This window comes from Arachis stenosperma, chromosome 3 (genome assembly GCF_014773155.1).
Source record: "Arachis stenosperma cultivar V10309 chromosome 3, arast.V10309.gnm1.PFL2, whole genome shotgun sequence".
In the NCBI taxonomy this organism is placed as follows: Eukaryota; Viridiplantae; Streptophyta; class Magnoliopsida; order Fabales; family Fabaceae; genus Arachis; species Arachis stenosperma.
This window is the reverse complement of record NC_080379.1, coordinates 153,672,071-153,688,542: the sequence shown is the minus strand read 5'-3', so window position 1 is coordinate 153,688,542 and position 16,472 is coordinate 153,672,071. Positions and strand designations below refer to the sequence as shown.

At 40.9% G+C, this 16,472-nt stretch overlaps 2 non-coding genes across 2 annotated transcripts; both read right to left on the bottom strand.

Annotated features, from left to right (window-relative positions):
• Nucleotides 1-2,139: 2,139 nt before the first annotated feature.
• LOC130972223 (small nucleolar RNA R71) lies at nucleotides 2,140-2,247 on the bottom strand. The gene has a single exon (XR_009083416.1). It is a non-coding gene; the product is annotated as a small nucleolar RNA R71 (small nucleolar RNA).
• A 3,535-nt stretch (nucleotides 2,248-5,782) lies between these two features.
• On the bottom strand, nucleotides 5,783-5,889 carry LOC130971955 (small nucleolar RNA R71). Its single transcript, XR_009083161.1, has one exon. It is a non-coding gene; the product is annotated as a small nucleolar RNA R71 (small nucleolar RNA).
• Between the last annotated feature and the right edge of the window lie 10,583 nt (nucleotides 5,890-16,472).

Sequence of the window (16,472 nt, the reverse complement as noted above, 5' to 3'; positions counted from 1 at the left end):
GCGGAAGGGAAAGCATCTTCATACACTTATCTGAAGCTCTCACCAATGATATACATAAGTATCTCTATCTTTATCTTTATGTTTCATTCATCATCTATACCCATTTGAGTCTGCCTGACTAAGATTTACAAGGTGACCATAGCTTGCTTCATACCAATAATCTCCGTGGGATCGACCCTTACTCACGTAAGGTTTATTACTTGGACGACCCAGTGCACTTGCTGGTTAGTTGTGCGAAGTTGTAGTGATCACAATTTCGTGCACCAAGTTTTTGGCGCCGTTGCCGGGGATTGTTTCGAGTATGGACAACTGACGGTTCATCTTGTTGCTTAGATTAGGTATTTTTTTTTTCAGAGTTCTTAAGAATGAATTCTAGTGTTTCAAGGTGATGTTCTTATCATCACCAAAGCTGATTGATCCTCATCAATTTAGCTCTTGAATGCAATGTCCTGCTGAAGCTTGGCTAGCTGTGTCTAATTCCTTTAGACTAAAGCTTTAGACTAAACATTGCATGATTCCTGGGATTCTTATTAAGAATTTTGATACCTTTATTTTCTTTTCCACTTAATTTTCGAAAAAGAGCCCAAAAAAAATTTACAAAATCATAAAAACCAAAAATATTTCTTGTTTGAGTCTAGTGTCTCATGTTAAGTTTGGTGTCAATTGCATGTTTCTGTTCTTCTTGCATTCATTCATGTGTCTTCATTAATCTTCAAGATGTTCTTGATGATTTCCTTGTTTTGATCTTTGAATTCTATTGACTTGAGTGTTTTGTTGTTTCTCATGTGCATTATCATTTTGTTAGTGTCAACAGTATACAAACTGCTAAGTTTGGTGTCTTGCATGCATTGTTATTTGATTTTAGTTGCATTATGATTATTAAAAATCCAAAAATATTTTTAATTTGTGTCTTTTCAAGTCAATAATACAGAGAATTGAATATTCAGAACATACAGCAGAGGAATTACACAGAACGCCCAGTGAAGAAGGACAGACTGGCGTTTAAACGCCAGCCAGGGTGCCTGGTTGGGCGTTTAACGCCCAAAAAGGTATTGCATTGGGCGTTAAACGCCAGAATGTGCACCATTCTGGGCGTTTAACGCCAGGATGGCACAAGAGGGAAGATTTTGTTTTCAAATCAATTTTTTTTCAAGTTTTCAAAGTTTTTCAAAATCAAATCTTTTTCAAATCATATCTTCTCAATCACATCTTTTTAAAAAAAAACCAATCATATTTTCTTAACCACATCTTTTTCAAATAGTTTTCAATCAAATCTTTTTGATTTCTAATTTCAAAATCTTTTTCAAAAATCACTTGATCTCTTTCCCACTCTTGGTTTTCGAAAATTAACTAGTGTTTTTCAAAATGTTTTTAAAATCTTTTACTTAATTTTCGAAAATTACTTCCCTTCTTCTCACATCCTTCTATTTATGGAGTACCACTCCTCCTCAATGCACAATTCGAACTCTATCTGATTAAAGTTCGAATTCTTCTACCTCTTCCTTCTAATTTTCTGTTCTTCTGACACCTCAAGGAATCTCTATCCTGTGACATAGAGGATTCCATATTTTCTTGATTTCTTCTCTTTCATATGAGCAGGAACAAAGACAAAGGCATTCTTGTTGAAGCTGACCCTGAACCTGAAAGGACCTTGAAGCGAAAGCTAAGAGAAGCTAAGGCACAACTCTCTGTAGAAGACCTAACCGAATTCTTCAAAGAAGAAGAACCCATGGCAGCCGAAAATAATAACAATGCCAACAATGCAAGGAAGGAAGGTGCTTGGTGACTTTACTGCACCTACTCCCGACTTCTATGGGAGAAGCATCTCTATCCCTGCCATTGGAGCAAACAACTTTGAGCTTAAGCCTCAATTAGTTTCTCTAATGCAACAGAATTGCAAGTTCCATGGACTTCCATTGGAAGATCTTCATCAGTTCTTAGCTGAGTTCTTGCAAATCTGTGACACTGTCAAGACTAATGGGGTTGACCCTGAGGTCTACAGACTAATGCTATTCCCTTTTGTTGTAAGAGACAGAGCTAGGACATGGTTGGACTCTCAACCTAAAGAAAGCCTGGACTCTTGGGAAAAGCTAGTCAATGCTTTCTTGGCAAAGTTCTTTCCACCTCAAAAAATTGAGTAAGCTTAGAGTGGAAGTCCAAACCTTCAGACAGAAGGATGGAGAATCCCTCTATGAAGCTTGGGAAAGATACAAACAATTAATCAGAAAGTGTCCCTCAGACATGCTTTCTGAATGGAGCATCATAGGTATTTTCTATGATGGTCTCTCTGAACTATCCAAGATGTCTTTGGATAGCTGATGAGCGGATAATTTGTACCCTTTTTGGCATTGTTTTTAGTATGTTTTTAGTATGATCTAGTTAGTTTTTAGTATATTTTTATTAGTTTTTAGTTAAAATTCACTTTTCTGGACTTTACTATGAGTTTGTGTGTTTTTCTGTGATTTCAGGTATTTTCTGGCTGAAATTGAGGGACCTGAGCAAAAATCTGATCCAGAGACTGAAAAGGACTGCAGATGCTGTTGGATTCTGACCTCCCTGCACTCGAAGTGGATTTTCTGGAGCTACAGAAGCCCAATTGGCGCGCTCTCAACGGCTTTGAAAAGTAGACATCCTGGGATTTCCAGCAATATATGATAGTCCATACTTTGCCCAAGATTTGATGGCCCAAACCGGCGTTCAAAGTCACCCTCAGAAATTCCAGCGTTAAACGCCGGAACTGGCACCTAAATGGGAGTTAAACGCCCAAACTGGCATAAAAGCTGGCGTTTAACTCCAAGAAGAGTCTCTACGCGAAATTGCTTCATTGCTCAGCCCAAGCACACACCAAGTGGGCCCGGAAGTGGATTTTTATGTCATTTACTCATCTCTGTACACCCTAGGCTACTAGTTTTCTATAAGTAGGACCTTTTACTATTGTATTTTCATCTTTCAGTCTTGGAAGCTTTTGATCATGCTTTGATGATTGAACCCTCTTTGGGAGGCTGGCCATTCGGCCATGCCTAGACCTTGTTCTTATGTATTTTCAACGGTGGAGTTTCTACACACCATAGATTAAGGTGTGGAGCTCTGCTGTACCTCGAGTATTAATGCAATTACTATTGTTCTTCTATTCAATTCCGCTTGTTCTTTGTCCAAGATATCACTTGTTCTTCAACTTGATGAATGTGATGATCCGTGACACTCATCATCATTCTCACCTATGAACAAGGTGATTGACAACCACTTTTGTTCTACAAGCAACCAAGGCTCTAGTGAATATCTCTTGGATTCTTTAACCGGAATCTTCGTGGTATAGGCAAGAACTGATGGTGGCATTCAAGAGAATCCGGAAGGTCTAAACCTTGTCTGTGGTATTCTGAGTAGGATTCAATGATTGAATGACTGTGACGTGCTTCAAACTCCTAGCAGGCGGGGCGTTAGTGACAGACGCAAAAGAATCACTGGATTCTATTCCGGCCTGACCGAGAACCGACAGCTGATTAGCCATATGCTGTGACAGAGCATAGGAACATTTTCACTGAGAGGATGGGAGGTAGCCACTGACAACGGTGAAACCCTTGCATAAGCTAGCCATGGAAAGGAGTAAGAAGGATTGGATGAAGACAGTAGGAAAGCAGAGAGACGGAAGGGAAGGCATCTTCATACGCTTATCTGAAGTTCCTACCAATGAATTACATAAGTATCTCTATCTTTATCTTTATGCTTTGTGCGTTTATCACCTATACCCATTTGAGTCTGCCTGACTAAGATTTACAAGGTGACCATAGCTTGCTTCATACCAACAATCTCCGTGGGATCGACCCTTACTCGCGTAAGGTTTATTACTTGGACGACCCAGTGCACTTGCTGGTTAGTTGTGCAAAGTTGTGTAGTGAATCACAATTTCGCGCACCAAGTTTTTAGCGCCGTTGCCGGGGATTGTTTTGTGTATGGACAACTGACGGTTCATCTTGTTGCTTAGATTAGGTATTTTTTCTTCAGAGTTCTTAAGAATGAATTCTAGTGTTTCAAGGTGATGTTCTTATCATCACCAAAGTTGATTGATCTTCATCAATTTAGCTCTTGAATGCAATGTCCTGCTGAAGCTTGGCTAGCCATGTCTAATTCCTTTAGACTGAAGCTTTAGACTAACATTGCATGATTCCTGGAATTCTCATTAAGAATTTTGATACCTTTATTTTCTTTTCATATAATTTTCGAAAAAAAGCACAAAAAAAAAATTTCAAAATCATAAAAACCAAAAATATTTTATGTTTCTTGTTTGAGTCTAGTGTCTAATTTTAAGTTTGGTGTCTTGCAATGCATTGTTTATTTGATCTTGGTTCTATTTTCAAGTCAATAGTACAGGGAACTAAAGATTCAGAACATGCAGCAGAGGAATTACACAGAAAAAGCTGGGCGTTCAAAACGCCCAGTGAAGAAGGACAGACTGGCGTTTAAACGCCAGCCAGGGTGCCTGGTTGGGCGTTTAACGCCCAAAAAGGTAGTGCATTGGGCGTTAAACGCCAGAATGTGCACCATTCTGGGCGTTTAACGCCAGGATGGCACAAGGGGGAGGATTTTGTTTTCAAATCAATTTTTTTTCAAGTTTTCAAAGTTTTTCAAAATCAAATCTTTTTCAAATCATATCTTTTCAATCAAATGTTTTTAAAAATCAATTTCTTTCCTTTTTCAAAGATACTTGCTAACAATTAATGATTTGATTGAACATTTCAAGTATGTTGCCTTTTCTGTTGAGAAAGGTTTAATGTTTGAATCATATCTTTTCTTGTTAGGCAAGTCATTAATTTTTTTCAAATCTTTTTTTTTAAAAATTGTTTTCAAATCATATTTTCTCAATCACATATTTTTAAAATCAATCATATCTTCTTAACCTCATCTTTTTCAAAATAGCTTTCAATCAAATCTTTTTGACTTCTAATTTCAAAATCTTTTCAAAATCACTTGATTTCTTTCCCACTCTTATTTTCGAAAATTAATTAGTGTTTTTCAAAATGTTTTCAATTTCTTTAACTTAATTTTCGAAAATTCTCTTCCCCTCTTCCCACATCCTTCTATTTATGGAGTACCACTCCTTCTCAATGCACAATTCGAACTCTCTCTCTGATTAAGTTCGAATTCTTCTACCTCCTTCTTCTATTTTTCTGTTCTTCTGACACCTCAAGGAATCTCTATACTGTGACATAGAGGATTCCACATTTTCTTGTTCTCTTCTCTTTCATATGAGCAGGAGCAGAGACAAAGGCATTCTTGTTGAAGCTGACCCTGAACCTGAAAGGACCTTGAAGCGAAAGCTAAGAGAAGCTAAGGCACAACTCTCTGTAGAGGACCTAACAGAAATCTTCAAAGAAGAAGAACCCATGGCAGCCGAAAACAACAACAATGCAAACAATGCAAGGAAGGTGCTGGGTGACTTTACTGCACCTACTCCCGACTTCTATGGGAGAAGCATCTCTATCCCTGCCATTGGAGCAAACAACTTTGAGCTTAAGCCTCAATTAGTTTCTCTAATGCAACAGAATTGCAAGTTTCATGGACTTCCATTGGAAGATCTCATCAGTTCTTAGCTGAATTCTTGCAAATTGTGACACTGTCAAGACTAATGGGGTAGACCCTGAGGTCTACAGACTTATGCTATTCCCTTTGCTGTGAGAGACAGAGCTAGGACATGGTTGGACTCACAACCTAAAGAAAGCCTGGACTCATGGGAAAAGCTAGTCAATGCCTCTTGGCAAAGTTCTTTCCACCTCAAAAATTGAGTAAGCTTAGAGTGGAAGTCCAAACCTCAGACAGAAGGATGGAGAATCCCTCTATGAAGCTTGGGAAAGATACAAACAATTGATCAGAAAATGTCCTTCTGACATGCTTTCTGAATGGAGCATCATAGGTATTTTCTATGATGGTCTTTCTGAACTATCCAAGATGTCTTTGGATAGCTCTGCTGGAGGATCTCTTCATTTGAAGAAGACACCTACAGAAGCTCAAGAGCTAATTGAAATGGTTGCAAATAACCAATTCATGTACACTTCTGAAAGGAATCCTGTGAACAATGGGACTAATCAGAAGAAAGGAGTTCTTGAGATTGATACTCTGAATGCCATTTTGGCTCAGAACAAGATATTGACTCAACAAGTCAATTTGATTTCTCAAAGTCTGTCTGGAATGCAAAGTGCACCAAGCAGTACTAAGGATGCTTCATCTAAAGAAGAAGCTTATGATCCTGAGAACCCTTCAATGGAAGAGGTGAATTACCTAGGAGAACCCTATGGAAACACCTATAATTCTTCATGGAGAAATCACCCAAATTTCTCATGGAAGAATCAAGAGAAACCTCAACAAGGTTTCAACAACAATAATGGTGGAAGAAACAGGTTTAGCAATGGCAAGCCTTTTCCATCATCTTCTCAGCAACAGACAGAGAATTCTAAGCAGAACCCCTCTGACTTAGCAACTATAGTCTCTGATCTAATTAAAACCACTCAAAGTTTCATGACTGAAACAAGGTCCTCCATTAGGAATTTGGAGGCACAAGTGGGACAGCTGAGCAAGAAAGTTACTGAACTCCCTCCTAGTACTCTCCCAAGCAACACAGAAGAAAATCCAAAAGGAGAGTGCAAGGCCATCAACATGGCCGAATTTGGAGAGGAAGGAGAGGAAGTGAATGCCACTGAGGAAGACCTCAGTGGGCGTGCACTAGCCTCCAATGAGTTCCCCAATGAGGAACCATGGGAATCTGAGGCTCAAAATGAGACCATAGAGATTCCATTGGACTTACTTCTGCCTTTCATGAGCTCTGTTGAGTATTCTTCCTCTGAAGAGGATGAGTATGTCACTGAAGAGCAAGTTGCTAAATACCTTGGAGCAATCATGAAGCTAAATGACAAGTTATTTGGAAATGAGACTTGGGAGAATGAACCTCCTTTGCTCACCAAAGAACTGGATGACTTGTCTAGGCAGAAATTACCTCAAAAGAGACAAGATCCTGGGAAGTTTTCAATACCTTGTACCATAGGCACCATGACCTTCAAGAAAGCTCTGTGTGACTTAGGGTCAAGTGTAGACCTCATGCCTCTCTCTGTAATGGAGAAGCTAGGGATCTTTGAGGTGCAAGCTGCAAGAATCTCATTAGAGATGGCAGACAACTCAAGAAAACAAGCTCATGGACTTGTAAAGGATGTTTTGGTGAAAATTGAAAACCATTACATCCCTGCTGATTTCATAGTCCTAGAGACTGGGAAGTGCATGGATGAAACCATCATCCTTGGCAGACCCTTCCTGGCCACAGCAAAGGCTGTGATTGATGTTGATAGAGGAGAGTTGATCATTCAAGTGAATGAAGAATCCTTGGTGTTTAAGGCTCAAGGATATCCCTCTGTCATCATGGAGAGGAAGCATGAAGAGCTTCTCTCAAATCAGAGTCAAACAGAGCCCCCACAACCAAACTCTAAGTTTGGTGTTGGGAGGCCACAACCAAACTCTAAGTTTGGTGTTGAACCCCCACATTCAAACTCTAAGTTTGGTGTTGGGAAGTTCCAACATTGCTCTGAGAAAATGTGAGGCTCCATGAGAGCCATCTGTCAAGCTACTGACATTAAAGAAGCGCTTGTTGGGAGGCAACCCAATGTTATATTTTATCTATTTCTTTTGTTATTTTATGTTTTTTGTAGGTTGATGATCATAAGAAGACACAAAATCAATTGAAAGAGTAAAAACAGAATGAAAAACAGGAAGAAAAACAGCACACCCTGGAGGAAGAACTCACTGGCGTTTAAACGCCAGTGAGGCTAGCAGTTGGGCGTTTAACACCCAGTCTGGCACCATTCTGGGCGTTTAACGCCAGAAAGGGGCACCAGACTGGCGTTAAACGCCAGAAAAGGGCAAGAACCTGGCGTTAAACGCCAGGAATGGGCACCAGCCCGGCGTTTAACACCAGAAATGGCTCAAAACGTGATTTTGAATGCCATTTGGTGCAGGGATGACTTTTCCTTGACACCACAGGATCTGTGGACCCCACAGGATCCCCACCAACCCCACCACTCTCTCTCTCTTCTTCACCCATTCACCAATCACCTCAACTCCTTCCCCAAAAACCCTTCACCTATCAAATCCCATCTTTCTCTTCACCACTCACATCCATCCTCCATAAAACCCCACCTACCTCACCATTCAAATTCAAACCACTTTCCCTCCCAAACCCACCCTCACTTGACCGAACCTTACCCTTCCCCCCCCCCTATATATACCCTTCTTCACCTCTTCATTTTCACACAACCTAAACACCACTTCTCCCCTCTTTGGCCGAACACAAAAGCCATTCCCTTCCTCATTTCTTCTTCTTCTACTCTCTTCTTTCTTCTTTTGCTCGAGGACGAGCAAACCTTTTAAGTTTGGTGTGGTAAAAGCGTTGCTTTTTTGTTTTTCCATAACCATTTATGGCATCCAAGGCCGGAGAAACCTCTAGAAAGAGGAAGGGGAAGGCAAAAGCTTCCACCTCCGAGTCATGGGAGATGAAAAGATTCATCTCAAGGGTGCATCAAGACCACTTCTATGAAGTTGTGGCCTTGAAGAAGGTGATCCCCGAGGTCCCTTTTTCACTCAAAAAGGGTGAATATCCGGAGATCCGACATGAGATCCGAAGAAGAGGTTGGGAAGTTCTTACCAACCCCATTCAACAAGTCGGAATCTTAATGGTTCAAGAGTTCTATGCCAATGCATGGATCACCAAGAACCATGATCAAAGTGTGAACCCGGATCCAAAGAATTATCTTACTATGGTTCGGGGAAATACTTGGATTTTAGTCCGGAAAGTGTAAGGTTGGCATTCAATTTGCCCATGATGCAAGGAGATGAACATCCTTACACTAGAAGGGTCAACTTTGATCAAAGGTTGGACCAAGTCCTCACAGTCATATGTGAAGAGGGCGCCCAATGGAAGAGAGATTCAAGAGGGAAGCCGGTTCAATTGAGAAGGCATGACCTCAAGCCCGTGGCTAGAGGATGGTTGGAGTTTATCCAACGCTCAGTCATTCCCACTAGCAACCGGTCCGAAGTTACTCTAGACCGGGCCATCATGATTCATAGCATCATGATTGGAGAAGAAGTGGAAGTTCATGAGGTTATAGCCCAAGAACTCTATAAGGTGGCGGACAAGTCCTCTACCTTAGCAAGGTTAGCCTTTTCTCATCTCATTTGTCACCTCTGTTATTCAGTTGGAGTTGACATAGAGGGAGACATCCCCATTGATGAGGATAAGCCCATCACTAAGAAAAGGATGGAGCACACAAGAGACCCCTCTCATCATGAGATCCCTGAGATACCCCAAGGGATGCACTTTCCTCCACAATAATATTGGGAGCAACTGAACACCTCCCTAGGAGAACTGAGTTCCAACATGGGACAACTAAGGGTGGAGCACCAAAAACATTCCATCCTCCTCCATGAAATTAGAGAAGATCAAAGAATCATGAGAGAGGAGCAACAAAGACAAGGAAGAGACATTGAGGAGCTCAAGCACTCCATAAGACCTTCAAGAGGAAGAACAAGTCTCCATCACTAAGGTGGACCCGTTCTTTAATCTCCTTGTTCTTTATTTTTCTGTTTTTCGAAAATTTATGCTTTATGTTTATCCATGTTTGTGTCTTATGATCATTAGTGTCTTAGTGTCTATGCCTTAAAGTTATGAATGTCCTATGAATCCATCACCTTTCTTAAAAGAAAACTGTTTTTATTACAAAAGAACAAGAAGTACAGGATTTCGAATTCATCTTTAAAACTAGCTTAATTAGTTTGATGTGGTGACAATACTTTTTGTTTTCTGAATGTATGATTGAACAGTGCATATGTCTTTTGAATTTGTTGTTCATGAATGTTAAAATTGTTGGCTCTTGAAAGAATGATGAAAAAGGAGACATGTTACTGAGGATCTGAAAAATCATAAAAATGATTCTTGAAGCAAGAAAAAGCAGTGAATACAAAAAAAAAAAGAGAAGAGGCGAAAAAAAAAAACCGAAAAAAAAAGGGGAAAGAGAAAAAAAAAGAGAAAAAGAAAGAAAAAAAAAGAATAAAATTGTGATCCAAGGCAAAAAGAGTGTGCTTAAGAACCCTGGACACCTCTAATTGGGGACTTTAGCAAAGCTGAGTCACAATCTGAAAAGGTTCACCCAATTATGTGTCTGTGGCATGTATGTATCCGGTGGTAATACTGGAAGACAGAGTGCTTTGGGCCACGGCCAAGACTCAATAAGTAGCTGTGTTCAAGAATCATCATACTTAACTAGGTGAATCAATAACATTATCTGGATTCTGAGTTCCTAAAGAAGCCAATCATTCTGAATTTCAAAGGATAAAGTGAGATGCCAAAACTGTTTGGAGGCAAAAAGCTACTAGTCCCGCTCATCTAATTTGGAGCTAAGTTTCATTGATAATTTGGAGTCTATAGTATATTCTCTTCTTTTTATCTTATTTGATTTTCAGTTGCTTGGGGACAAGCAACAATTTAAGTTTGGTGTTGTGATGAGCGGATAATTTGTACCCTTTTTGGCATTGTTTTTAGTATGTTTTTAGTATGATCTAGTTAGTTTTTAGTATATTTTTATTAGTTTTTAGTTAAAATTCACTTTTCTGGACTTTACTATGAGTTTGTGTGTTTTTCTGTGATTTCAGGTATTTTCTGGCTGAAATTGAGGGACCTGAGCAAAAATCTGATCCAGAGACTGAAAAGGACTGCAGATGCTGTTGGATTCTGACCTCCCTGCACTCGAAGTGGATTTTCTGGAGCTACAGAAGCCCAATTGGCGCGCTCTCAACGGCTTTGGAAAGTAGACATCCTGGGCTTTCCAGCAATATATGATAGTCCATACTTTTCCCAAGATTTGATTGCCCAAACCGGCGTTCAAAGTCACCCTCAGAAATTCCAGCGTTAAACGCCGGAACTGGCACCTAAATGGGAGTTAAACGCCCAAACTGGCATAAAAGCTGGCGTTTAACTCCAAGAAGAGTCTCTACACGAAATTGCTTCATTGCTCAGCCCAAGCACACACCAAGTGGGCCCGGAAGTGGATTTTTATGTCATTTACTCATCTCTGTACACCCTAGGCTACTAGTTTTCTATAAGTAGGACCTTTTACTATTGTATTTTCATCTTTCAGTCTTGGAAGCTTTTGATCATGCTTTGATGATTGAACCCTCTTTGGGAGGCTGGCCATTCAGCCATGCCTAGACCTTGTTCTTATGTATTTTCAACGGTGGAGTTTCTACACACCATAGATTAAGGTGTGGAGCTCTGCTGTACCTCGAGTATTAATGCAATTACTATTGTTCTTCTATTCAATTCCACTTGTTCTTTGTCCAAGATATCACTTGTTCTTCAACTTGATGAATGTGATGATCCGTGACACTCATCATCATTCTCACCTATGAACAAGGTGACTGACAACCACTTTTGTTCTACAAGCAACCAAGGCTCTAGTGAATATCTCTTGAATTCTTTAACCGGAATCTTCGTGGTATAGGCAAGAACTGATGGCGGCATTCAAGAGAATCCGGAAGGTCTAAACCTTGTCTGTGGTATTCTGAGTAGGATTCAATGATTGAATGACTGTGACGTGCTTCAAACTCCTAGCAGGCGGGGCGTTAGTGACAGACGCAAAAGAATCACTGGATTCTATTCCGGCCTGACCGAGAACCGACAGCTGATTAGCCATATGCTGTGACAGAGCATAGGAACATTTTCACTAAGAGGATGGGAGGTAGCCACTGACAACGGTGAAACCCTTGCATAAGCTTGCCATGGAAAGGAGTAAGAAGGATTGGATGAAGACAGTAGAAAAGCAGAGAGACGGAAGGGAAGGCATCTTCATACGCTTATCTGAAGTTCCTACCAATGAATTACATAAGTATCTCTATCTTTATCTTTATGCTTTGTGCGTTTATCACCTATACCCATTTGAGTCTGCCTGACTAAGATTTACAAGGTGACCATAGCTTGCTTCATACCAACAATCTCCGTGGGATCGACCCTTACTCGCGTAAGGTTTATTACTTGGACGACCCAGTGCACTTGCTGGTTAGTTGTACAAAGTTGTGTAGTGAATCACAATTTCGCGCACCAATAGCTCTGCTGGAGGATCTCTTCATTTGAAGAAGACGCCTGCAGAAGCTCAAGAGCTCATTGAAATGGTTGCAAATAACCAACTCATGTACACTTCTGAAAGGAATCCTGTGAACAATGGGACAAATCAGAAGAAAGGAGTTCTTGAGATTGATACTCTGAATGCCATATTGGCTCAGAACAAAATATTGACTCAACAAGTCAATTTGATTTCTCAAAGTCTGTCTGGAATGCAAAATGCACCAAGCAGTACTAAGGATGCTTCATCTGAAGAAGAAGCTTATGATCCTGAGAACCCTTCAATGGAAGAGGTGAATTACCTAGGAGAACCCTATGGAAACACCTATAATTCTTCATGGAGAAATCATCCAAATTTCTCATGGAAGGATCAACAGAGACCTCAACAAGGTTTCAACAACAATAATGGTGGAAGAAACAGGTTTAGCAATGGCAAGCCTTTTCCATCATCTTCTCAGCAACAGACAGAGAGTTCTAAGCAGAACCCCTCTGACTTAGCAACCATGGTCTCTGATCTAATCAAAACCACTCAAAGTTTCATGACTGAAACAAGGTCCTCCATTAGGAACTTGGAGGCACAAGTGGGACAGCTGAGCAAGAGAATTACTGAACTCCATCCTAGTACTCTCCCAAGCAATACAGAAGAAAATCCAAAAGGAGAGTGCAAGGCCATCCACATGGCCGAATATGGAGAAGAAGGAGAGGAAGTGAACGCCACTGAGGAAGGCCTCAGTGGGCGTGCACTGACCTCCACTGAGTTCCCTAATGAGGAACCATGGGAATCTGAGGCTCAAAATGAGACCATAGAGATTCCATTGGATTTACTTCTGCCATTCATGAGCTCTGATGAGTATTCTTCCTCTGAAGTGGATGAGTATGTCACTGAAGAGCAAGTTGCTAAATACCTTGGAGCAATCATGAAGCAAAATGGCAAGTTATTTAGAAATGAGACTTGGGAGGATGAACCTCCTTTGCTCACCAAAGAACTGGATGACTTGTCTAGGCAGAAATTACCTCAAAAGAGACAAGACCCTGGGAAGTTTTCAATACCATGTACCATAGGCACCATGACCTTCAAGAAGGCTCTGTGTGACTTAGGGTCAAGTGTAAACCTTATGCCTCTCTCTGTAATGGAGAAGCTAGGGATCTCTGAGGTACAAGCTGCAAGAATCTCACTAGAGATGGCAGACAATTCAAAGAAACAAGCTTATGGACTTGTAGAGGATGTTCTGGTGAAGATTGAAGACCATTACATCCCTGCTGATTTCATAGTCCTAGAGACTGGGAAGTGCATGGATGAATCTATCATCCTTGGCAGACCCTTCCTAGCCACAGCAAAGGCTGTGATTGATGTTGATGGAGGTGAACTGATCATTCAAGTGAATGAAGAATCCTTTGTGTTTAAGGCTCAAGGATATCCCTCTGTCACCATGGAGAAGAAGCATGAAGAGCTTCTCTCAAATTAGAGACAAACAGACCCCCCACAGTCAAACTCTAAGTTTGGTGTTGGGAGGCCACAACCAAACTCTAAGTTTGGTGTTGAACCCCCACATTCAAACTCTAAGTTTGGTGTTGGGAGGTTCCAACATTGCTCTGAGCATTTGTGAGGCTCCATGAGAGCCCTCTGTCAAGCTACTGACATTAAAGAAGCGCTTGTTGGGAGGCAACCCAATGTTATACTTTATCTATTTTTCTTTGTTATTTTATGTTTTCTGTAGGTTGATGATCATGAGAAGTCACAAAATCAATTGAAAAAGCAAAAACAGAATGAAAAACAGGAAGAAAAATAGCACACCCTGGAGGAAGGCCTTGCTGGCGTTTAAACGCCAGTAAGAGTAGCAGTTGGGCGTTTAACGCCCAGTCTGGCACCATTCTGGGCGTTTAACGCCAGAAAGGGGCACCAGACTGGCGTTAAACGCCAGGAAAGGGCAAGAACCTGGCGTTAAACGCCAGAAATGGGCACCAGCCCGGCGTTTAACGCCAGAATTGGCTAAAAACGCAATTTTGCATGCCATTTGGTGCAGGGATGACTTTTCCTTGACACCTCAGGATCTGTGGACCCCACAGGATCCCCACCAACCCCACCACCCTCTTTCTTCTTCACCCATTCACCAATCACCTCAATACCTCTTCCCCAAAAACCCTTCACCTATCAAATCTCATTTTCTCTTCACCACTCACATCCATCCTTCATAAAACCCCACCTACCTCACCCTTCAAATTCAAACCACTTTCCCTCCCAAACCCACCCATACATGACCGAACCATGAGCCCCCCTCTCCTATATAAACCCTTCTTCACACCTTCATTTTCACACAACCTAAACACCACTTCTCCCCCTCTTTGGCCGAACACAAAGCCATTCACTTCTTCCTCATTTCTTCTTCTTCTACTCTCTTCTTTCTTCTTTTGCTCGAGGACGAGCAAACCTTTTAAGTTTGGTGTGGTAAAAGCATTGCTTTTTGTTTTTCCATAACCATTTATGGCATCCAAGGCCGGAGAAACCTCTAGAAAGAGGAAAGGGAAGGCAAAAGCTTCCACCTCCGAGTCATGGGAGATGGAGAGATTCATCTCAAGGGTGCATCAAGACCACTTCTATGAAGATGTGGCCTTGAAGAAGGTGATCCCCGAGGTCCCTTTTTCACTCAAAAAGAGTGAATATCCGGAGATCCGACATGAGATCCGAAGAAGAGGTTGGGAAGTTCTCACCAACCCCATTCAACAAGTCGGAATCTTAATGGTTCAAGAGTTCTATGCCAATGCATGGATCACCAAGAACCATGATCAAAGTATGAACTCGGATCCAAAGAATTGGCTTACAATGGTTCGGGGGAAATACTTGGTTTTTAGTCCGGAAAATGTGAGGTTGGCATTCAACTTGCCTATGATGCAAGGAGATGAACATCCTTACACTAGAAGGGTCAACTTTGATCAAAGGTTGGACCAAGTCCTCACTGACATTTGTGAAGAGGGCGCCCAATGGAAGAGAGATTCAAGAGGGAAGCCGGTTCAATTAAGAAGGCATGACCTCAAGCCTGTGGCTAGAGGATGGTTGGAATTTATCCAACGCTCAATCATTCCCACTAGCAACCGGTCCGAAGTTACTCTAGACCGGGCCATCATGATCCATAGCATCATGATTGGAGAGGAAGTAGAAGTTCATGAGGTTATAGCCCAAGAACTCTATAAGGTGGTGGACAAGTCCTCTACCTTAGCAAGGTTAGCCTTTCCTCATCTCATATATCACCTCTGTTATTCACTTGGAGTGGACATAGAAGGAGACATCCTCATTGATGAGGACAAGCCCATCACTAAGAAAAGGATGGAGCAAACAAGAGACCCCTCTCATCATGAGATCCCTGAGATGCCTCAAGGGATGCACTTTCCTCCACAAGACTATTGGGAGCAAATTAACACCTCCCTAGGAGAATTGAGTTCCAACATGGGACAACTAAGGGTGGAGCATCAAGAACACTCCATCATCCTCCATGAAATTAGAGAAGATCAAAGAATCATGAGAGAGGAGCAACAAAGACAAGGAAGAGACATTGAGGAGCTCAAGCACTCCATAAGACCTTCAAGAGGAAGAACAAGCCGCCATCACTAAGGTGGACCCGTTCTTTAATCTCCTTGTTCTTTACTTTCTTGTTTTTCGAATTTTAGTGCTTATGTTATCTATGTTTGTGTCTTATGATCATTAGTGTCTTAGTGTCTATGCCTTAAAGCTATGAATGTCCTATGAATCCATCACCTCTCTTAAATGAAAAATGTTCTTAATTGAAAAAAAAAAGAAGAATTGCATGAATTTTAAATTTTATAACAGATTAATTATTTTGATGTGGTGGCAATACTTTTGTTTTCTGAATGTATGCTTAAACAGTGCATATGTCTTTTGAATTTGTGGTTCATGATTGGTTGGCTCTTAAAAGAATGATGAAAAAGGAGACATGTTACTGAGGATCTGAAAAATCATAAAAATGATTCTTGAAGCAAGAAAAAGCAGTGAATACAAAAAAAAAGAAAAGAAAAGAAACGAAAAAAAAAGAAAAAAAAAATGAAAAAGGGGAGAAAAAGAAAAAGAAAGGAAAAGAAAGAAATAAAGTTGTGATCCAAGGCAAAAAGAGTGTGCTTAAGAACCCTGGACACCTCTAATTGGGGTCTCTAGCAAAGCTGAGTCACAATCTGAAAAGGTTTACCCAATTATGTGTCTGTGGCATGTATGTATCCGGTGGTAATACTGGAAGACAGAGTGCTTTGGGCCACGGCCAAGACTCAATAAGTAGCTGTGTTCAAGAATCATCATACTTAACTAGGAGAATCAATG